Source organism: Panthera tigris, chromosome A2 (genome assembly GCF_018350195.1).
Source record: "Panthera tigris isolate Pti1 chromosome A2, P.tigris_Pti1_mat1.1, whole genome shotgun sequence".
In the NCBI taxonomy this organism is placed as follows: Eukaryota; Metazoa; Chordata; class Mammalia; order Carnivora; family Felidae; genus Panthera; species Panthera tigris.
This window is the reverse complement of record NC_056661.1, coordinates 18,448,528-18,472,290: the sequence shown is the minus strand read 5'-3', so window position 1 is coordinate 18,472,290 and position 23,763 is coordinate 18,448,528. Positions and strand designations below refer to the sequence as shown.

The 23,763-nt window shown below is 40.4% G+C and overlaps 1 protein-coding gene and 1 pseudogene across 2 annotated transcripts in view; one reads left to right on the top strand and one right to left on the bottom strand.

Moving 5' to 3' along the window:
• RHOA (ras homolog family member A) overlaps positions 1–23,763 on the top strand; it is a 63,086-nt gene that overhangs the window by 10,435 nt on the left and 28,888 nt on the right. The gene's annotated exons all lie outside the window — the stretch shown is intronic.
• On the bottom strand, positions 17,736–19,330 carry LOC102952274 (annotated as a pseudogene).

Here is a 23,763-nt window from a genome sequence, read left to right as displayed (position 1 = left end):
GTCATGAGTTCAAGACCCACATTGAGGGTAGAGTTTACTTAAAAAAACGTATCGTCTTCCTATTCCAGAGCATAATCCTCCTCTCATTGTATTACTTCCTTTGGGCTTTAAAAATATTTTATTTGGGCTCCTATCTGGCTCAGTTGTGAAAGCATTTCACTCTTGATCTCAGGGTTGTGAGTTTGAGCCCCATGTTGGGTGTAGAGATTACTTTCAAAAAATTTAAAAATATTAGAGCAAGGGGGTTGATGAAGCATGTGTATGAAACATTGTAGAAGGGGGTAGGTAGGCATGACAAGTAAAAGCCTTTCTCCCATCTCAGCCTCCAAGGTCCTTTACAGAAGACCATATAACTGTTTTCTATATATCCTTCTAGAGATACTGTGTCTATATGTATATATTACATATTTTTCTTTTTTTAGAAACATGCAGTTGCACATCACATTGTTGTGTATCTTATTCTTTCCCCTTAATAGGTCTGAGTGACTATTTCGCAAGATATTTAATAGCATACGCTGTGGAAAACAGTTTGGCAGTTCCTCTAATGGTTAAATGTATAGATTTAGCATACAACCCAGCAATTCTGCTCCTAGCTCTATACCCAAAAGAATTGAAAACAAGTAGTCGAATAAATGCTTGTACGTAGATGTTCATAGCATCACCATTCTTATAGCCAAAAGGTGGAAATTCAAATGTTCATCAACAGATAAGTCGGTAAACAAATGTGGTTGTATACGTACAATGGAATATTTTTCAACTACTTAAAAAGATGAAGTATTAATACGTGGTATAACATGGATGAACCTTGAAAGTATTATGCTAGATGAAAGAAGCCAAACACAGGCCATATATCGTATGATTTAATTTATATGAAATATCTAGTACAGTAAACCTGTAGAGACGCAAAGCGAATTGGTGGTTGCCAGATGCTAGGAGAAGGGGAACTGGAGATGGACTGCTTAATAAGCATGGGGTTTTCTTTTGTGGTAATGAAAATGTTTTGGAACTAGATAGACTTGGTTGTTTTACAACATGGTGAATATGCTAAATATCACTGAAATGAACACTTTAAAAAGGTGAACTTTATATTGTGTATTTCACCTGAATTTAAAAAAAGTTTTAAATAGATGTTTAGGCCTTACAGAGTTTTCATCTTGCTAATTGTGGAACCTTGAAAGGAATAGAGATGTTTGCGCCAGAATGCAGGGTGTCTGGCTGTGCATTGTCATTGCTGAAACACCTAGGCAACTCATTGGAGTTAGTTTATTCTTCTCTTTATGGTGGTTCTCCAGACAAGCATTGTCTTGTGAGCAATATAAGTGGAGAATTAGACTGTACAAAATCAAATTCTGATTCTGCCCATCTATTTAAGGTTAACCTTGGCACATTTACATTTTGAAGTGAATGATCTGATATTCTTACTTAGAAAGCCAGAAGGGAGTATTTCTTTCCTTTAGCCTCAAAAGAGAATTTTAGTCTGGGGTTTATTCTTAGTTGGCCGTATATTGGAGGCTTTGTGGGGTTTTCCTCTGCTTGCCTTCATTTGCCTTAGGTTTGCTGCTCTCCATCTCTAAGGGCCTTTGAACTGACATCGACCCTTAACAACTGCTTGATCAAGATGGCAAAATAACAATAGTACCAGGCTCAAGTGCATTGTGAACAAATGGACAGTTGGTTTGAACCTTTTTGCCAGGCATTTTCCTATGTTGTTTGCAAACTAAATAAATGGCTTTATGTTTTCAATTTAATTTCCCGAGTGTTTAATGGTGTTTCCTGTGTGTCAGGGACAGTCCTGGGTGTGGGTGAACCTGGGGTCGATAGGACAGTTCTGCCCATGGCACTGAAAGAGTTTCAATATAGTGATTTTTTTCCTCTTAATGAAGTAGTATGTATTCTATTCATTTTACTTTATTTATTTATTACTAATTTTAAATGTTTAATTTTGAAAGAGAGAGCTCTAGTGGGGGAGGTGCAGAGAGAGAGGGGACAGAGGATCCAAAGCAGGCTATGTGCTGACAGCAGAGAGCCTGATGCGGGGCTCGAACTCATGAACTGTGAGATCATGACCTGAGCCAAAGTCACATGCTCAACTTCCTGAGCCACCCAGGTGCCCCTCTCTATTCATTTTAAATGTGTACTTTAACAAAGGACAAAAGCAGTAGAATGGAAGTTATTTGAGAAGGGAGTGCATATGAAAAGCCTATGCTTTTCTTTTTTTTTTTTTAATTTTTTTTTAACGTTTATTTATTTTTGAGACAGAGAGAGACAGAGCATGAACAGGGGAGGATCAGAGAGAGAGGGAGACACAGAATCTGAAACAGGCTCCAGGCTCTGAGCGGTCAGCACAGAGCCTGATGCGGGGCTCGAACTCATGGACCGTGAGATCATGACCTGAGCCGAAGTCGGACACTCAACCGACTGAGCCACCCAGGCGCCCCAAAGCCTATGCTTTTCAACCTGGCTTATTGTTTGAACAGAAATTTGATTCTGATTTGGTTGTTACATTGAGGACTGGCTGGTTAAAAAAGCTGTATTTTGACCTTTATTTTCACCTTCATAATACTGATAGTTTTTGCTCCAAGAGAAGGCATTGTAAGGCATCTTTAAGCTTTTATGGAATTCATGTGTGTTTAGGTACAGTATGGCTCTTGTGAAAAAATCGAGATCTTAAACCACTGAAATAGTATCATTGTATTCTAGATAACTGAAGCTTTCTTTCTTAAGCTTTACAACTTTTTTGTTTTATTTCTGCAGTGGACATCTTTTTCCCTGTCTTACGGTATCTAGGACTTAAGCTTCTCCATGTAATGAATGAGGTCTTTCCTCCTAAGGGAGAGTTTTTGAGTTCTGTCCTTGGAGTCTGTCAGCCTGCTTTAGGACTGGCCAGAATGGCACTTCTCTCCCTCTCCATTTTATGTTTCTAACCTGATTTACAGGGTTTTCTGTGTCCTAAGTCTTGTCATAGGCGCACTGCTTTCTCACCCAAGCATGTGTTTTTCTAAACTGTTGTGAACTCAGCTACTGTCCAGTTAGACTTACAGAATCGTTTATAAAATAAAAGCAAGTAAGTTCATAGGGAGGATCTGAGTTTTAACATTACTGTTACAGATAATTTGTTTCTTTTTTTTTTTTATGTTGATTTTTGAGAGACAGACAGAGTGTGAGTGGGGAAGGGGCAGAGAGAGAGAATCCAAAGCAGGCTCCAGGCTCTGAGCTATCAGCACAGAGCCCAATGTGAGGCTCAAACCCACGGACCACAAGACCATGACTTGAGCTGAAGTCGGATGCTCAACCGACTGAGCCATCCAGGCGCCCCAGTTTAAGTTTCTGATTGTATGAGAGGTTTCTATAATTCTGTGAGGGCGAATTCTTTTTTTTTTTTTTAAACGTTTATTTATTTTTGAGACAGAGAGAGACAGAGCATGAATGGGGGAGGGTCAGAGAGAGGGAGACACAGAATCTGAAACAGGCTCCAGGCTCTGAGCTGTCAGCACAGAGCCCGATGCGGGGCTCAAACTCAGGGACTGTGAGATCACGACCTGAGCCGAAGTCGGACACTTAACCGACTGAGCCACCCAGGCGCCCCAAGGGTGAATTCTTGAACTACTAGACTCCTACCCTAGGAGGTAGCCTCACCACTAGTGTACACAGCCGAGGTTGTTGTAACTGTTTTCTTTTTAAAATCTGTGTTCGCCAAATTGGTTGTATAAAGCTTCTTTGCTCCTGGAAATTTATTTTTTTCAGGTTTATTATTTGAACACTTAACTATTATGTGCTTGCACCTATGCTTGTCTGACAGTGGTTAATAAGACAGATATGATTCTTATACTAATGGAGTTTGGGAGGAAGAAACTTTGGAGGGGTGTGATGAGTGAGGCAGAGAGAGGTTTGGTGCTGTGGGAGTATCCAAAAGGCCTGATCTAAATTGGGAGCTCAGGGAACACCCTGAGAGACTGACTTAGCCTGAGTATGAGTTATCTAAGTGGGGAAGGGTAGGTGGGGTGCATTAAGGGCAAAGGAAAGAAGGAAGATACCCTGGGTTAATAGCCTGAGTTATAGGATATTATATTGTTTTGGCTGAGGGTGGTTGTATGCTTTGGGTTTTATAATTTTACAAGATACTGTCCTGGGATTTATATATTTTCTTATCTATAATACGACATTTTGTACCTAGATTTCATCCAAAATATTTTTTGCACAGCTTGCATTGACACTACACCCTGCTGCAGAAACATTGACAAAACCTGGATTGGGAGGAACTTTTTAATGTTCATTAGGATCATCATTCTTCTGAGTAAAATTCACAGGATTTTTATGATTTTTAAAATTTCTTTAAAAATTTTTTTAGTTTCTAAAAGACTAGACAACTTTTGCTTTTATAATAGTCATCTGTACAATACTGATTCGTAACAACTTATGTGGAGAGAGAAATAAAATAAAACACACACTGGTTCTTATCCTGGTTTTCTGTCCTGGTCAACCATGGTCCGAAAGTAATGATCCTCCCTTTTGACATATGTCAGAAAGTCAGTAGCAGCCTAATGCTACATCACAGTGCTTACATCATTCACCTCATTTCATCTCATCACATAGGCATTTTATCATCTCACATCATTACAAGAAGGGTAAGTACAATGCAATAAGGTATTTTGAGGGGAGAGACTACATTCACATAACTCATTATAGCATATTGTAATTGTTATATTTCATTATTATTGTTTAGTCTCTTGCTGTGTGTAATTTGTAAATTAAATTTTATCATAGGTATGTATGTACAGGAAAGACGTAGTGTATGTAGGGTTCGGTACCATCTGTGGTTTCAGGCATCCACTGGGGGTCTTGGAACATATCCTTTGTGGAGAAGGGGGTACTACAGGATGTAAAATTTCAAACTAGATTATATAATTGAGGCATATGGATGTCAAAAAGGTAAGTTTCGTGAACTCAACCTTAAAAATTTTTTTTAAATGTTCATTTACTTTTGAGAGATGGAGAGAGAGAGTGAGTGGGGGAGGGGCAGAGAGAGAGAGGGAGACGTAATCCAAAGCAGGCTCCAGGCTCTGAGCTGGCAGCACAGAGCCCGACGCGAGGCTCGAACTCATGAACTGTGAGATCATAAACTGAGCTGAAGTCAATGCCTAACCAGCTGAGCCACCCAGGCGCCCCTCAACTTTTTAAATTTTATTTTATTTTATTTTTGAGAGAGCAAGAGTGGGGGAGGGGCAGAGAAAGGGGAACAAAGGATTTGAAGCTGGCTCTGCGCTGACAGCTGCAAGCCCGTTGTGGGGCTGGAACTCATAAAACTGCAAGATCATGACCCCAGCCAAAGTCAGACGCTCAACTGACTCTGCCTCCTAGGTACCCCTGAACTCAGCTTCTAATCTGTTTTTAAAGTAATGTGTTTAAAGTAATGAATACAGTAAAAAGTTAAAAAATTAAGTCATGTCTAAAGTTATGCTGTATTAAATGCTTTTATTTCTTCAGTGGTTGAGGAAAGCTTACTGTAATCATCACTATTTTTGTGTAATTAGTCCCTTTGTAGAATCATGAGGTAAAATTATAATTATTTGAAGTATGCTATCATTTTAAAGCTGTGATTATTTTTTCTGCATAGGAATTTATTCATTATCTTTCCAAAATATTGTAAAGATCTTGATCCAGCAGAAGCAGCATAGTTATTCAGTTGAATTATTTCTACAACTGTTTCTCAGCTGGAGAACTGTTTTGTGCCTGCTTATAATGAATGTTTGGTTAATAAATGTCTAGATAATACATGCATTATAACCAAATAGCACCATCTGAAACACCTTTGGTAGCTCCTTATCTGCTAAAAATTGTGCACAGAGGCAGATTTACTGTGAGTCTAAGAAAGTAAGTATTGTAAAATGTATAGTCCCTGAACAAGTTATTGAAATCATTCAGCTAATTTAGGTTGTAGAATTCAAATTACTGTCAGCCCTGAAGTTTAGCTTAAATGCATATCACCCCCAGCCCCCAGCTTACCTAATTTAAAGGCTATTTTGTTTTAATTTCCCAAGAGAAATAGCAGGAATGGCTCAGTCCACTTCTCTGAGATAATAGCATAGTTACCCGTCATGGGAAAAATCAGACCTGAGGGCATTAGAAAAAGTGCTTAAAAAGTATTCAGAAGAATGTGATGGCGTGTGTATATTTTGTTTAAAAAAATTTTTTTATGTTTATTTATTTTTGAGACAGAGAGAGACAGAGCATGAACGGGGGAGGGTCAGAGAGAGGGAGACACAGAATCTGAAACAGGCTCCAGGCTCTGAGTGGTCAGCACAGAGCCCGACGTGGGGCTCGAACTCACGGACTGCGAGATCATGACCTGAGCCGAAGTCGGACGCTCAACCGACAGAGCCACCCAGGCACCCCTGGCGTGTGTATATTTTAAAGCAAATTGGCATTGGGTTAGGGATAGTCATAACTTTCTTTTGGAAAGTTCTGAAGATCACAAACCCATTTGATGGTAAAACCTGAACTGAACTGATGAGAGGTTGTTTAGTTTTTATCCTCCTTATATGTTCATTTATTTTACTGAAGAACTATTAACCCATTGGGTATATTACAGAGTATTTGGCATTTGTACCATACCATCTTTCTGAAATCTGAAAAATTCTGACTTTAGAAATATCTAGTCCCAAGGCTTTTGGATGAAGTATTGTGGGCCTATAATTTCAGGCAGTGAGAGATAAGTAGTAATTTATTATTTTTTTCAATAGGAAAGAAGAGGGTGGGGTCAGGTATGGATGTGATACATACTTTGAAAAACTAATTACAGCTGACTCTTGAACAGTATGGGGGGTGGGGCACTGACCCCTGTGCAGCCGAAATTTTGAGTATAACTGGACTTCCCAAATATGTAACTAACAGCCTACTGTTGACTGGAAGCCTTACTGATGACATAAAGTCGATTAACATGTGTTTTGTATGTTAAATGTGTTATATACTGTATTTTGGGGGGGGGGAGTTTTATTTATTTTTAAGAGAAAGAGCACTCGTGCACATGAGTGAGCAGGGATGGGGCAGAGAGAGAGAGGGAGGGAGGAAGGGAGGGAGGGAGAGGGAGAGGGAGAGAGAGAGAGAGAGAGAGAATCTGAAGAGGAAGGGAGGGAGGGAGAGGGAGAGGGAGAGGGAGAGAGAGAGAATCTGAAGCAGGCTCCATACTGTCAGCACAGACCCCAATATAAGGCTTGAACTCAGGAACTGTGAGATCATGATCTGAGTCGAAATCAAGAGTCAGACACTTAGGCAACTGAGCCATTCAGGTGCCCCTGTATACTGTATTCTTAAAGTAAGCTAGAGGGACACCTGGGTGGCTCAGTCAGTTAAGTGTCTGACTCTTGATTTCAGCTGAGGTCATGACCTCACAGTTCATGAGTTCAAGCCTTGCATCGGGCTCCATGCTAACAGTGTGGAGCCTGCTTGGCATTCTCTCTCTCTCTCTCTCTCTCTCTCTCTCCCTCTCTCTCTCTCTCTCTCTCTCTCTCTGCCCCTCCCCTACTTGCGCTGTCTCTGTCTCTCTCAAAATAAATAAAGAAAATAAAAAGATACAGTACTAAAAATCATAAGAGGGGCACCTAGCTGGCTCAGTCAGAGAAGTATTTGACTCTTGATCTTAGGGTCATGAGTTCAAGCCCCACATTGAGCATGGAGCCTACTTAAAAAGAAAAATAAAAAGAATCATAAGAGAAAATATGTTTAGTAGTCTACTGCAAATCCACATATTAAGTAGATCAGTGCAGTTCAAACCGGTGTTGTTCAAGGGTCAGCTATATTTGCTAGACTGGTAAAATTTTCGTTTTAGGAGAAACAACATTCTTTCCAGGTCAGGCCATATTACAAACTGGTCCTCAAGTTCTGGACAGTTGGAATTTGGAGGGAGTTACCATTTGTCCAAAACGAGACCTCAGTAATAATGAGAAACCTTTATTGAACACTGACCTATTTTCAGTAAGTAAGCTCTTTTGGTCTTATTTAATCTTCATACCAACCATGTTTAGAAGATTTCATTCGCCACTTGACATGTAAGGAAACTGCTTGTAATGGAGCACAAAGCTAGTAAGCGATAGAGCATTGATGAACTCTTAAGTAGCATAGCTCCTTTACCATTACTGTCAACTACCTATAACTCAGTAACTATTGCTGCCTATAACTGAAATTAATTTCTAGTAGAATCTTTTACTTTGAGGATGTCTGGGCGGCTCACTCAGTTAAGCATCTGATTCTTAATTTCAGCTCAGGTTATGATCTCATGGTTCATGAGATCGAGCCCTGTGTTGGGCTCTGTGCTGACAGTGTGGAGCCTGCTTGGGATTCTCTCTCCCTCTCTCTCTGCCCCTCCCCCACTATTCTCTCTCTTGCTCTCTCCCAAAATAAACAAATGAACTTAAAAAAAGAAAAAAGAAAAAAACCTTGGGGCACCTGAGTGGTTCAGTCAGTTAAGTGTCTGACTCTTGATTTCAGCTCAGGTCATGATCTCACGGTTTGTGGGATCGAGCCCCACATCAGGCTCTGTGCTGACAGTGCAGAGCCTGTGTGGGATTGATTCTCCTTTCCTTCTCTCTCTCCCCCACACACAGTCTCTCAAAACAAAACAAACAAAAAAACCCAAAACTTTTACTTTGGTTAATCTACATGGGACTGAACATTTCTGATTTTAGTAGTTCGTATGGTAGATGCTGTTTTCTTGTTAGACATATGCAGGATGGGATTCAGATTTTGAAACCCTAGTGTAATGTTTGGTCAGGTAAGGTTGTTGGTAGTGTTTTAGGTGGGAGGGGAGGTGGGTAAGAATCACCTGGAAATCTTTGAGAACATGTGTCAGGTGGCCCCTTCTAGCATGTGTGGATGGAATAGGGATTGGAGTGTATGTGATCATATCTTCCTCCAACTATAGTGAACAGTCAAGATTATTCATAAGGTAAGATACGGTAATGGTAGTGCACAATTTCTAGGCCCTTTATCTACTGTTCGGGAAACACTTACTAGAATACAAGAAAGGAATCCTTATAGGCCTTAAAAACACTTGGCCTTAAAAAACAGTTATTTGCTAGATTGGAAAAAGCTTCAGTTTTGAAAAAACACCACTGTATTCAGGTATCCTTGAATTTGCTCTAATTTATGGGAAAAATAGTTTGCAATCTTCAGTGTTTTAGCTGTGAATAGGTTATTTTTTAATCTCCCGTAATGAGTCTCTTCAGCAGTTGAAGTTGCTGCTTTAAAATATTCCAAGAATGGGGTGCTTGGCTGGCTCAGTCAGTAGTGCATATGACTCTTGATCTCGGGGTTGAGAGTTCAAGCCCCAAGATTTCCCAAGCACCCAAGCTTTCTTGGGTGTAGAAATTACTAAAAATAATAATAATAAACTTAAAAAAAGACTCCCAGGATTGCTTACTTCAAGGCTTTTTTGCCATATAGAAGATGATAAGATAGATGTTTAGTCTTTTTCCCCCCTGTCCTTTATGATATTTCATACATAAATGTATGGACTAGGGAGTTTTATATATAATAGTTTGCTGCTTGTAAGTCTTGTTGGAAAAGAAGCAATTTCTTCTTAAGAATGAGACTTAAGGCCAACTTAGAAAAGAAGGGAAGTGCTTAGAGGAAGTAAATTTGAAGGCTAATGTCTAATCTTAGTAACTTGAGCTTTTGAAAGTTTCCCTTCAAAAAGTTAAAAAATTAACTCTTTCTTACACCCATGCATTTTTTTAAGTTTATTTATTTATTTATTTTTAATAATTTCTACACCTAGCACAGGGCTCAAACTCATGACCCTGAGATCAAGAGTAGCGGGTTCTTTCTTTTGACTGAGACTGCCAGGTGCCCCTATATCAGTGCATTTTTATCTATTAACTTAGAAAGGCTAGGTTTCTTTTCTTTGATTCAGTCAGCAAACACTTCCCTTCATTGCCATATTTGACCCTGTTGGGCATTATGGGGAATATAGAATTGAAGATACAGTCTTTTTTATTGAAATTTACAGGTAATAGTATCCAATAGTTAAACAGCTGTTACATGCTAGGTATTGTTTGTTCTAAGCCCTTTCCTCTGTTACTCATTTAATAATTACCACTATTCTGTGAGGATAGGAACCATTATTTTTCCCGTTGGTACAAATGAGGAAGTAGAGACACAGAGGGCTTAAGTAACTTGCCCAAAGATTCACAGCTGTTCTGAATACTAGTACCAGGGTACAGAGCCTTCTCACTACCAGTGCAAGCAGAATACCAAGTGATGTAGGCTTACGTAATTTGGGAAGCAGCACCTAGTAGACCAAGCACTATAGGAGTTAATAGATGAAGAAAAATATGTGTTTGAGTAGTCAGGGAGGCCCCTCTGGGGGAAGTTGTAACTCTTGGCCTAAAAGGAGATAAAGAGAAGTGTTAGGAGTGGTGGGAATCAGTTGTTGGCAGTGTTAAACTGTGCTTGATCACAGATACTCTTATTTTACTTCTTTGTAGGGAAGAGAGAGTAGTGAGTCAGTCTTGGCTAGCCTAGGGAAGTTGTAAGGGGGAGAGGGGACAGTATACTTTTATAAGCCTTTAGGACGTCAGATTCCAAGATGGATCTTTGTGTATGTTGTACTACTGCTTTGGTTTTTCTTTTTTTCTTTTTTTTCTTTTCTTTTTTTACCTCGTGTACTGACTTGGAAAGATCTATATGTCAGTGCTGTAATCTTTTAAAAAAAATACAGGAGTGCCTGGGTGGCTCAGTTGGTTAAATATCTGACTTTTTTTTTTTTTTATGTTTATTTTTGAGAGAGAGAGAGAGAAAGAGCAGGGGAGGGGCAGAGAGAGAGGAAGACATAGAATCCTAAGCAGGCTCCAGGCTCTGAGCCGTCAGCACAAAGCCCAAGGTGGGGCTCGAACCCAAGAATCGTGAGATCGTGACCTGAGCCAAAGTCGGACGCTCAACCGACTGAGCCACCCAAGCACCCCAGTATCCAATTCTTGATCTCTGCTCAGGATTGTGAGTTCAAGCCCTGTATTAGGTTCCACTTTGGGTGTGGAGACTACTTTGAAACAAAACAAAAAACATAATACATTTGGTAGATTCAATACAAAATGATACATGGTTCCTAGAGGCAGCCTTTGTTGAGAGAGTCTGTGATTACACTAGTGTCCATTGTTCTTCAGTGAATGTTAATTGTGCATTTCTGCCAGGCCCTGTTCTGTATGTCTATACATCCCACCATTACACAGTGTTATGATAGTATACATATTTAGCCCCTTAACTCTTCTCATTTAATAGTCTATCTTGGAGATCACTTGTTAACATATCTTTTTATTTTTAAAGAGTCTAGCCTTTATTTTTATTTATATATTTTTTATTTTTATCTATCTAGCTGTCTATCTGTATTTAGCAAGACAGAAAGAGAGAGGTCGCAAGTGAGCAAGGGACAGAGAGAAAGGGAGAGAGAATCCCACGAGGGGCAGGGAAGGAGAAAAAAGCAGGGTTCACCTGATGTGGGGGCTCATGTTTATCCGAAGTGGGGTTCGAGCTCACCTGAAGGAGGGCCCAAGCTCGTCCAAAGCGGGACTCAAACTCACAAATTGTGAGATCATGACCTAAGCTGAAGTCTGATGCTTAACCAACTGAGCTGCCCAGGTGCCCCAAATCCTTTTTATTTTTAATGGTTGCATAATATGCCATTGTATGATTAAGATATTTAACCAATATCTTCTTCTGTGGAGAAGGAACATGTAGATTGTTTTTAGTCTTTTGGTATTATGAATATTGCTGAAGTGAGCATTCTTGAACACAAGTGATTGTATTTATGTGTGAATATATTTGTAGAATAAATTTTTGTAAGTGGAATTGCTGGTTCAATGGATATATGCAGTTTGAATTCTGATAGATGTTGCCAGTGACCCTACAAAGAAATTGCCCCCTACAACAATGGTAATATGCTAGTTTTATGACTTAATCCATCTAATACTCAGACACTGAAATTCTTCAGCCTCACTGGGGCTTACAGTCCATTGATCTTACTTCCCTTTTACTGCTCCTCATCTTCAGTTACCACTTTTCTCCTTACTCAACTTAGAGTTCATAGTTCATTACTATAATCACTCCCTTGTATATATTCTCAACCCTTTTTCTCCTGTCCCATTTCATCTTATCTGGCAAAACCTCAGCCCTATTTATTTTTATTTATTTATTTTAAAGTTTTATTTATTTTGGGTCGCCTGGGTGGCTCAGTCAGTTGAGTGTCTGACTTGGGCTCAGGTCATGATCTCCTGGTTCCTTGGTTCAAGCCATGCATTGAGGTCTGTTCTGACAGCTCAGAGGCTGCAGCCTGCCTCGGATTGTGTCTCCTTCTCTCTCTGCCCCTCCCCTTCTTGTGCTCTGTCTCTCAAAAAAATAAAATGTGGTTTTTTTTTTAATGTTTGTTTATTTTTGAGACAGAGACAGAGTGCGAGTGGGGGAGGGGCAGAGAGAGAGGGAGACACAGAATCCGAAACAGGCTCCAGGCTCTGAGCTGTCAGCACAGAGCCCGATGCGAGGCTTGAACCCACGAACCATGAGATCATGACCTGAGCCGAAGTTGGATGCTTAACCGACTGAGCCACCCAGGTGCCCCACAAATAAAATGTGTTTTAAAAAATTAAAGTTTTATTTATTTTGAGAGAGAGAGAGAGCACACAAGCACATGCTCACGAGTTGGGGAAGGGCAGAGAGAGAGAATCCCAAGCAGGCTCTGCACTGTCAGGGCAGAGCCTGATGCAGGGCTTGAACCCATGAACCATGAGATCATGACCTGAGCCAGAACCAAGAGCTGGACACTTAGCCAACTGAGCCACCCAGGCTCAGGGCTGAACACCTCAGCCCTGTTTTCAGTCCAACTTTTCACTCACTCTACACCTATAACTGAATGTAGCTGGAGAAGGAAAAAAACATGCTTACTGGTCTTGCTTTGAATTCATGACCCCTAACTTGAAAGGTGGCCTGTACCACTGCTTAGCAGTTCCACTGCGATTCCTTAGCCCATTTCTTCTCCTACTTTTAGACAGCACCACCTCTTTAGCTCACGCTTTCTTTTTTCCTTCCCTAGCCTTACTGTCAACTAACGATCTTGCTTCTTAATTGAGAACATGGAAGCAAATACAAGGGTCTGCCACCACCTCTATTTACTTGCCTGTGGTTTGGCTGTTGTGGTCTGCTTCCTCCTCTGTTAACAGTGGAGCAGTCCTGTAGGAGTCAATATTTCATATCCAGGGTCACGCCTTCCACTTCTGTACTAGATATACTCCCCTTAATCTCAAAACATTGCTCTAGCAAGTCTCCTCTATCCTGCATCAATTCTGCATATAGTCCACTGGCCAGACCTTAATGACTTCACCTAGGTGCAACAGAGTCCAGGAAATGTAGTCTTTATTATTGGCAGCTGTATGACCAGGAAAGGGAACGATAATGAGGCAGACAGACAATGGGTAGTCTACCACACATTCCAGACCTTTTTTTCTCTTAATTGGGGGGGAAGGGGGTGGGACTTTTCCTGCTAACAGTTTTATGAGGTACAATTTATATACCATACAATTCGCCCATTTAAAGTGTACAAATAGTGGGTTTTAGTATATTCACAGAGTTGTATAATCAATTTTAGAGTATTTTCATCACCTCAAAAAGAAACTCCTATATTCTTCAACTGTCATTCCCCAGTCTCCCATCACAACCCCCAGCCTTAGGCAACCATTAATCTGTCTCTGTAGATTTGTCTGTTCTGGACATTTCATATAACTGGAACCATATGTTTGGTCTTTTGTGACTGGCTTCTTTTACTGAACATAAAGTTTTCAAGGTTCATCCATGTTGTAACATGTATTTCCTAACTTTCTGAAAGAACATTTTATATTACCGACCTCCGTGCCCTCCTCTTCTCAGTCTACCACAGTCTACTACTCTTCCCCTGTGGTCAACTGAAAGGGTTTTGATTGCTGTGCCCATGCCCTTTTTGCTAGCCATATAATATGAAGCCATTCCTTGAAGTACCCTCTTCCTTTCTCTTGGTGCTGGTTGTCATCATAGCTTTCTGACTGCTCTCTTCAAATATAAATATCTCTGGGTTTTTTGTGCCTACCTTTTCCATGTTACTGGCAGTCTCTGTGGATTGATCACTGCCTCTCCCCATTCTATACACTTGAGGGCTATGCTGTTTTTACCTGCAGTAACAATTTACCTGGGCACTAATCTTTTTCAACTGGTTCAGGGGGGTGGGGGTAGGACAGAAATGTGTGTAGTGTTAGGAAAAGCCTATTAGATTGTGCTCCTTCCACCTCACCTTTTCATTAGGCTTCTCTCTCCAGGGCACTCTCATACTCTCATCATGGTCTTCTCATCCCTGCCCAGTCCACCTTCTAGCTATTTCAAATGCTGCTGCCAAAGCTGTCTTTGTAAATCACAGATCTGATTGTGTTTTCCAGTGGCTTTCCCTCGTTTACAGAATAGAATACAGGTTGCTGTGTATTGACATTCCAGATCCTCCAGTGTAACCATTCATCTTTCTAGCTTCATTTTCCAACAGTCTCCTCTCTGAATTCCTTTTTTTCTTTAAGATTTTATTTATTTATTTATTTTAAGTAATCTCTACACCCAACATGGGTGCACACTCTACAGATTGAGCCAGCCAGGCAGGTGCCCCTCCTCTCTGATTTTTTTTTTTTTTTTTTTTTAACATTTGTGTATTTATTTTGAGAGAGAGTGCGCAAGCAGGGGAGGAGCAGAGAGGGAGAGGGAAAATCCCTTGCTGACAGCGCAGAGCCCGATGGAGCCCTGTGTGGAACTTGCACCCACAAACCATAAGATCATGACCTGAACTAAAATCAAGAGTTGGACACTTAATCAACTGAGCCACCCAGACGCCCCTCTGAATTTTTATATTTAGGGTCATTGAGGTCATTTGCTCAGGCTGTTACTCACATTAGGAAAGTATTCCTAAGCCATTACCACTCTCAACTCCCCTCAGGTTACTTGTCCTCATTCTTCAAGGTCTAGGTCAAATGTTACCTTCTCTGAAGCCCACTAGCAGAATTGCTTATCTAGGTCAGATGTTACCTTCTCTGAAGCCTCTAGCAGAATTGCTTACTTTCTCTTTGTTCATACAGCAGAGGAAGAACTTGTGTTACAGCACTTAATTACATTGTATTGTTTTCTCTAAGACTTTCTTTCAGATAAGGCTGCTCTCTAGCAACAGGGAATGGCCCATTAAAAACTCTAGGTTTGTGTTAGGCTGATCAGATGTAAGGAGATAAGAATTTAGACAAGGCTGGACCTGTCAAGGAAGGAGGTGATTGTCATCCTACTGAAGTAGTGGGTGGAAGAGTGGACTGACTTGGAGGAGGCATGAGGGATGAGTGGGAGTGCCTGCCAGAATTTATCTTTAAATGACCTGATGTTTGCTGTAAATGCTTTCTAGGAAACCTATAGCATGAGATTATGGGTATATTTTCTTTGGAAGATCTTTGTAGCATGCAAGAAAATGAGGAGAACATTGAATAAGATCCTGCATCTGCCAAACAGCCATGGCAGAATTGTTTAGAATTACACCTTTTGTGATAATGGATATGTTCTGTGTCTGTCTTGTCCACACAATAGTCCTTTGTGGCTGTTGAGCATTTGAAATGTGTCATTGGGACCAAGGAAGTGAATTTTTAAATTTCAATTAATTAAAATATTAATTAAGAAATAGACACGTGACTAGTGGCTACTGTGTTGGGCAGTAAAACTATGATAGTACCGTCTTTGGAAGAGAGTGCAGACTTTTTTTTTTAATGTTTTTATTTATTTTTGAGACAGAGACAGAGCATGAGCAGGGGAGGGGCAGAGAGAGAGGGAGACACAGAATCCGAAGCAGGCTCCAGGCTCTGAGCTGTCAGTACAGAGCCCGACGTGGGGCTTGAACTCACAGACTGTGAGATCATGACCTGAGCTGAAGTTGGACGCTTAACTGACTGAGCCACCCAGGTGCCTGAGAGTGCAGACTTAACATTCTCTCTCTTCTGTTCAAAGTGCTTCAAACAATAATTCTGCTCCCCCTATATACTTTTCCCACTATTTTTATATTCCAGTTTATAACTTGTAGAAGTTTTTGGCTTCCTCCCTGCTTATGTATGATTCAGATATGAGGGAAGTCTTTCTTCATGGTATTGAGTAGAGCTTCACACGTGATTCCTTTGAAAGGTGGATTGAAATTGAAAATTTTTTTCTGTATATAGCAGCCACTGGTAGATTACATAGTGTTTTTTGTGTTTTTTTTTTTTTCCCTCATTCAGGAAACACACATAGGTACCCTAATGGTGTCCATCATTGGTGGTACACTTTTCTTTTTTTTAATGTTTATTTATTTTTGAGGGAGAGCCGGCATATGAGCAGGGAAGGGAGGGAGGGACAGAGAGAGGGAGACAGAGAATCTGAAGCAGGTGCTGTCAGCGCCAAGCCCAACTTGGGGCTCAAACCCACAAACCATGAGATCATGACCTGACCCAAAGTTGGACACTCAACAGACTGATCCATCCATGTGCTCCTGGCATTGGTGGTATAAAGATGAATAATACTACCCATGCCCTAAATTAGCTTTCAATTTAGTAAAGAGAATCTCCGTTAAATAAGAGTGGTAAATAAGTGTGAAGATATTTATGAAGGAGGTTGTGTAGGGAGGGAAAGGGAAATGGCAGAGATCAGGAAAGAAGTGACTTTTGGGGTACCTGGCTGGCTCAATTGGAAGATCGTGCCACTCTTGATCTTAGGGTCATGAGTTTGAGCCCCCCATTGGGTGTAGAGATTACTTAAAAAAAACTTTAAAAGTATGATTTTTGTTATTTTGGAAGGTGAATATTTACTAGATAGACAAGAGGTGGGGAGGATTCCTAGGCAGAAAGAAGATGTGTCTAGGACCAAATATGCCTTTACTTTTTATAAAATTATATTGTGATGCAGATGATATTGGAATACAGTGAATTGGACCCTTTACCTGGAGACTTGGACTTTCAGTTTCAGAGAATTTTGTTGGAAAACATTGCTAATGCAGTGCAGTCCTTAATATCCAGGAGTTATCTTTGTGATCCAGGATGGCTTTGTGATCCAGGCTTAAATTTCCTTTTTTTTTTTTTTGAGTTTATTTATTTATTTTATTTACTTAGAGAGCACGCAAGTGAGCACACAGGCATGCGAGCGGGGGAGGGGGACACAGACTCCCAAGCCGGCTCCACACTGTCAGCACAGGGTTTGAACCCATGAACCTAAGATCATGACCTGATCCGAAATCAAGAATCAGATACTTAACCTACAGAACCACCCAGGTGCCCCCGACTTAAGTTTTTGATCTTTGATCCCTGAGCTGATTTCTCTATCCCAACATCTTTCTTACTTACCTCTCAGTGAAGTTCTTATTTGTTATATTGCTTAATTGCTTAATGAAGCCAGCTTTGTAGACAGTTACAGTTTTTTTTAAGATTTTTTTAAAGTTTTTATTTTATTTTATTTTTTGGTTCCAACATTTCACCGCATGTATTTCTTCTCATGCAGTCTAAGCTGAGAATGCCATGTAAATGGGTCACTGCAAAATGCAGCAGTTTTTCTTCAATCAAGATAAGAAACAAACCATATGATCTCATTTCTATTAAATTTTGAAGGTATACAGCAGTTAAGTATTTTTGATACTATGTATGAAGGTTAAAAAAACCATTTTTTTTTTCCATAAAGTACAAGAGCAACCAATGTCACTATTGAGTAAAAGTAAAAACTGGGATACTTTCTTAAATTAGTCCAAAGTGGCATTTTAGGAACTTAGTTGTAGGCTGCTGCGCTGACATCATGACAAACCAAAGTGTAGGGTTGGGTCTGGTTTTGTTTTGGTTTTCTTTTCAGTATCCAGTGCCCGTGGATTAAGTTCTGGAAGTGTTCCAATTGTAAGGCAGGGATCTGTTTGGATTCCACCATGGGTATGCTTCTTGGGTTGGATGCTAGAGGGTGAGGCATGTTTTGCCAGACCCATGTCGACTACCTAGTAGTCATCAAGGTCAAAAAATTCATCATCTCTTCCTTGGTATTCCATTCCTTGGAAATCTACTCGGTACCACAGAATACCTCCAATTCCACCAAATCCTTTCACAAAGTGGGATCCTTCTTGTGACTTATGTGTGACAATTTCCAACATAGCTCCAAATTTTTTATAGTTGTTAGCAAACCATTCCAGCAGGGGCATGCTTTCAGTCAGCTTGTGTTCTTGTCCTGTCTCTTTGTGAAATGAGATTTATCCTTCTCTTGTTCTGGAGTTAGATAGAGAATTTTCTCCTCTTCTGTGGCTTGGCAATAAAGAACATATCTCATTATATCCAGATTTTCATAGGCTATTAGAATCTCTACAGCTCCCATTTCTAAAGCCTTTAGTGTATCTTCAATTCCAAAACAGTACTTCCCTGTGTCCTGACTGATTCATCGAAGTATCATCCTATTTTCTTCTCTTGAAGAATGAATCACACGTTGGAGAGGACTTCAGTAGATAACTCAGTAGCTTGGTTGAATCCATTTTCACCACCATAGGATATATCAACTAATTTTAAAACTTGATTGCAACCTCTGATCAAACCTATCAGATTGACTTAGTTCACTTTTAAAGTCAGCTGATCCGGCTAAAAGAAGACCAGCCACATTCACTTTGTCTGCAGAAATAAACAGCTGTACAGCAGTCTTAGCTACTTTCCGAACATAGTTATGTCACTTTTCCATTCTTAAATGAACAAAACAAGGCTGACTGATCTCCTCTATCATGTTTCTTTGGGCGATCCACAGTGAATTTGTGTAGGACTTCTCTTGTGTTTCCTTGGAGTGTGCCAAAAAGTGTACCACTACCGTCTATTACAATGAAGCCAAACTTGCTGTCATCCGAAGGTAGTGCTGTAAGAGCCTCTGTATGGAATTTGTTGTCACGCAAGTACAACAATGTATTAATTGGTTTGAAAAGTTCAAAGTCAATGTTGACTTTCTTTTCCTTTCCTTCTTGTGTTACAATGGTACCACAGTAAACAACGAGGCCATTTGGAGGTACTTTGTTATAAAGTTTGAGTCTTTGTTGTATGGATGTAATTAATGGCTCCCAGGACTGAAAGGTGGTTTACTCATGACTTAATGTTAGATGCAGTTCCAAACTCATCTGCTAACACTTTTGCCACTTGGGAAATCTGATCTTTGGGAGAAATGATCAACGGTACCATGCTTGTGTCATTGTCGCGGGCTGCCTCGAAGCTCTTGGTGAGCTTCTTGATCTTCCAGATCTCCACATTCCTGTCAGCACACTGGGGTCGTCTGCCATTTTCTTGTCTCCTCCTCCCTAAGAGCCCAGTCCTGGGTGGCAGCGGCTGCTCCTCCCCACCAGCAGCTCTGACATAGGACACTGGCTCCCTCTCTCCAGGCAGTTGCATGTGTTGGAATCTGCTCACATGGGCCTGTCTAAAGTTTATTTTATTTTGAGGTGGAGACAGAATCCCAAGCAGGCTCTGCACTGTCAGCACAGATCTCAACAAGATGCTCAAAACCATGAACTATGAGATCATGACCCGAGCCGAAGCCAAGAGTTGGATGCTTAACCAGCTGAGCTACCTAGGTGTCCTGAGTCTAAAATCTTCTACATGTGAATATATGGTTTCCCCCAGCACTGTTTAGTGAAAAGACTGTCCTTTTTCATAGAATATTTTGGTACCATGTCAAAAATCAATTGGCCATATTTGTGAAGGTTTATTTCTGGTGTCTTTATCTTATCCCATTTGTTTATTATTATTTTCTTTTTAAAATTTAATTTATTTACGTGGATGGAACTGGAGAGTATGATGCTAAGTGAAATAAGCCATACAGAGAAAGACAGATACCATATGTTTTCACTCTTATGTGGATCCTGAGAAACTTAACAGAAACCCATGGGGGAGGGGAAGGGAAAAAAAAAAAAGGTTACAGTGGGAGAGAGCCAAAGCATAAGAGACTGTTAAAAACTGAGAACAAACTGAGGGTTGATGGGGGTGGGAGGGAGGGGAGGGTGGGTGATGGGTATTGAGGAGGGCACCTTTTGGGATGAGCACTGGGTGTTGTATGAAAACCAATTTGACAATAAATTTCATATATTTAAAAAAAAAATAAATTTAATTTATTTTAAAAAAAATTAAAAAAAAATAAAAAGGGGCGCCTGGGTGGCTCAGTCGGTTAAGCGTCCGACTTCAGCTCAGGTCACGATCTCACGGTCCATGAGTTCGAGCCTCGCGTTGGGCTCTGGGCTGATGGCTCAGAGCCTGGAGCCTGCTTCCGATTCTGTGTCTCCCTCTCTCTCTGCCCCTCCCCCATTCATGCTCTGTCTCTCTCTGTCTCAAAAATAAAATAAACGTTAAAAAAATAATAATAAAATTTAATTTATTTTTTTAATTTACATCCAAGTTAGTGTATAGTGCAACAGTGATTTCAGAAGTAGATTCCTTAATGCTCCTTACCCGTTAGCCTGTCCCCCCGTCCCACAACCCCTCCAGTAACCCTCTATTTGTTCTCCATATTTAAGAGTCTCTTATGTTTTGTCCCCCTCCCTGTTTTTATATTATTTTTGCTTCCCTTATGTTCATCTATTTTGTATCTTAAAGTCCTCATAGGAGTGAAGTCATATTTGTCTTTCTCTAATTCCACCTAGCAGAATACCCTCCAGTTCCATCCATGTAGTTGCACATGGCAAGATTTCATTTCTTTTTGATTGCCAAGTAATACTCCATTTTGTGTATGTATGTATATATATGTGTATGTATATGTATACATACACACCACATATTCTTTTTTTAAAAAAAAATTTTTTTTTTTTAACGTTTATTTATTTTTGAGACAGAGAGAGACAGAGCATGAACAGGGGAGGGTCAGAGAGAGGGAGACACAGAATCCGAAACAGGCTCCAGGCTCCGAGCTGTCAGCACAGAGCCCGACGCGGGGCTTGAGCTCACGGACCGCGAGATCATGACCTGAGCCGAAGTTGGCTGCCCAACCAACTGAGCCACCCAGGCGCCCCCACACCACATATTCTTTATCCACTGGACATTTGGGCTTTTTCCATACTTTGGCTATTGTCGATAGTGCTACTATAAACATGGGGGTGCATGTGTCCTTTTGAAACGGCACACTTGTACCCCTTGGATAAATACTGAGTAGTGCAATTGCTGGGTCGTAGGGTAGTTCTAGTTTTAATTTTTTGAGGAACCTCCATACTGTTTTCCAGAGTAGCTGCACCAGTTTGCATTCCCACTAGCAATGCAAAAGAGATCCTCTCTTTCCGCATCCTTGCCAACATCTGTTGTTGCCTGAGTTGTTAATGTTAGCCATTCTGACAGGTGTGAGGTGGTATCTCATTGTGGTTTTGATTTGTATTTCCCCGATGATGAGTGATGTGGAGCATTTTTTCATGTGTCGGTTGGCCATCTGGATGTCTTCTTTGGAGAAGTGTCTATTCATGTCTTTTGCCCATTTCTTCACTGGATTATTTGTTTTTTGAGTGTTGAGTTTGATAAGTTCTTTATAGATTTTGGATACTGACCCTTTATCTGATATGTCATTTGCAAATATCTTCTCCCATTCTGTTGGTTGCCTTTTAGTTTTGCTGATTGTTTCCTTCGCTGTGCAGAAACTTTTTATTTTGGTCCCAGTAGTGCATTTTTGCTTTTGTTTCCCTTGCCTCTGGAGACGTGTTAAGTAAGAAGTTGCTGCAGCCAGGATCAGAGAGGTTTTTGCCTGCTTTCTCCTCGAGGATTTTGATGGCTTCCTGTCTTACATTTAGGTCTTTCATCCATTTTGAGTTTATTTTTGTGTGTGGTGTAAGAAAGTGTTCCAGGTTCATTTTTCTGCATGTCTCCGTCCAGTTTTCTCAGCACCACTTGCTGACGAGACTGTCTTTATTCCATTGGATATTCTTTCCTGCTTTGTCAAAGATGAGTTGCCCATACATTTGTGGGCCCATTTCTGGGTTCTCTATTCTGTTTCATTGGTCTGAGTGTCTGTTTTTGTGCCATTATTATTATTATTATTTTAAATATTTATTTTGGGAGAGAGAGAGGTGTACAAGCTTGCACGCGAGCAGGGGTGGGGCAGGGAGAGATTTCTAAGCAGGCTCTGTGCTGTCATTGTAGAGCCCGGCACCGCCGCTCAATCCCATGTACCATGAGATCATGACCTGAGCCGAAATCAAGAGTCAGACACCTAACTGAGCCACCCAGGGGTCCCTGTGTATTTTTAAAATTTTTAAGTAATCTCTGCATCCAGTGTGGGGCTCAAAATCATGACCCTGAGATCAAGAGTCTTATGCCCCACTGACCCAGCCAGCCAGGCGCCCTTCTGTAGATCATTTTGTACAGTACTGTTAGATTAAAAGTATCAAGTCCTTGGGGTGACTGGTGGCTCAGTCAGATAAACGTCCAACTCTTGGTTTAGGCTCAGGTGATGATCCCAGTGTCTCTCTCTTTCCCTCCCCCTTGCTCATGCTCACTCTCTCTTAAAGTCAAGTCCTTAAATTCATGAACATCGGATATCTTTTCATTCACCTTTGAATACCTTTTCCTGTGTTTATTGGCCATTTTAGAAAGCTGCTTTTTTGAAAAAGGATTACTTTGGACTAAGAAATTCAATCTGATTGGAGAAATAAGATTCCTATGAAACATTCTAAAATGTAGATTGAGATTTTATAATAGAAGCCAAAAGAGTAGTTCAGACAATCACTAAGAAGCAGATAAAAAGATTTCAGAGAAATTATAAGACTCAGTAAAATTTAGCTCTGGGTGCGTGGTGGGTAGGTATTTCATTTTACCCATACAGTAAAGCTACACATACACTAACTCAGAGGTTCTTAAAGTTGAGCATGAGTCAGAATTACCTGGAGGGCTTGTTTAAACCCAGATTAATGGACTCACTCTTAGAAGTTCTGATTCAGTAGGTTTGTAGTCAGAGCTGAGAATTTGCATTTCTTTCAGGTTGTCAGGTGAGGTTGATAGCACTAGTCTGAGGACCACTTTCAGAACCACTAACTAGAAACCCAGGATTCCTAAGGAAATAGCAGCTAGTTGAAGTGTTATGGCTAGATACTTGCCTTAACAAGTTATTTTGTTAATTGAAAAATAATGATTTTAGGATTAAAAATATAGGGCATTAGGTCAGTCATTAGTGTCTTACAGTATTTACTTTTTGTCCAGTGAGCAGTTATTACTAATTTCCAATTCAGTTAAACTAGGAAGGCTAGAATGTTGTATACTAAATTCTAGGCTAAATGAGCACTCCAGAAAGCCTTCAGGAAGCTATTTAGACATATATGCATCTACATCATGGTCACAGAAACATGAAGAAATTACCAGACTGCTATGTGAAATGGAGACAATTGAATGTTAATGTGTGATTGTGGTTTACCTGCCCCAAGTGCAGGAAGCAGCCACTGTTAACTGCTAAAAAATGTCTGATGGACAGACCACTTCCACACTGCAAGTGTGAGCAAGGCAGGCAGGAGTGCAAATAGGCTGTAGTTACCACAGGAAATCATCAGACTTGTAAAAACAAGTGTGAAAAGGGCTGGCTACCACTTATCAGTCTTAACTGTAGCGGAGTTTCCTGTAGCTACGTAAGCCACAGCCCTTGCTTGACATCCATCTGTCCCCCAGTGAGAGTAAGCAGACTTAAGACACACTAGAACCAAGAGTTGCTAACTTCATAGCAATTCAAACATACTTGATGTTTGGCAATTCTTTT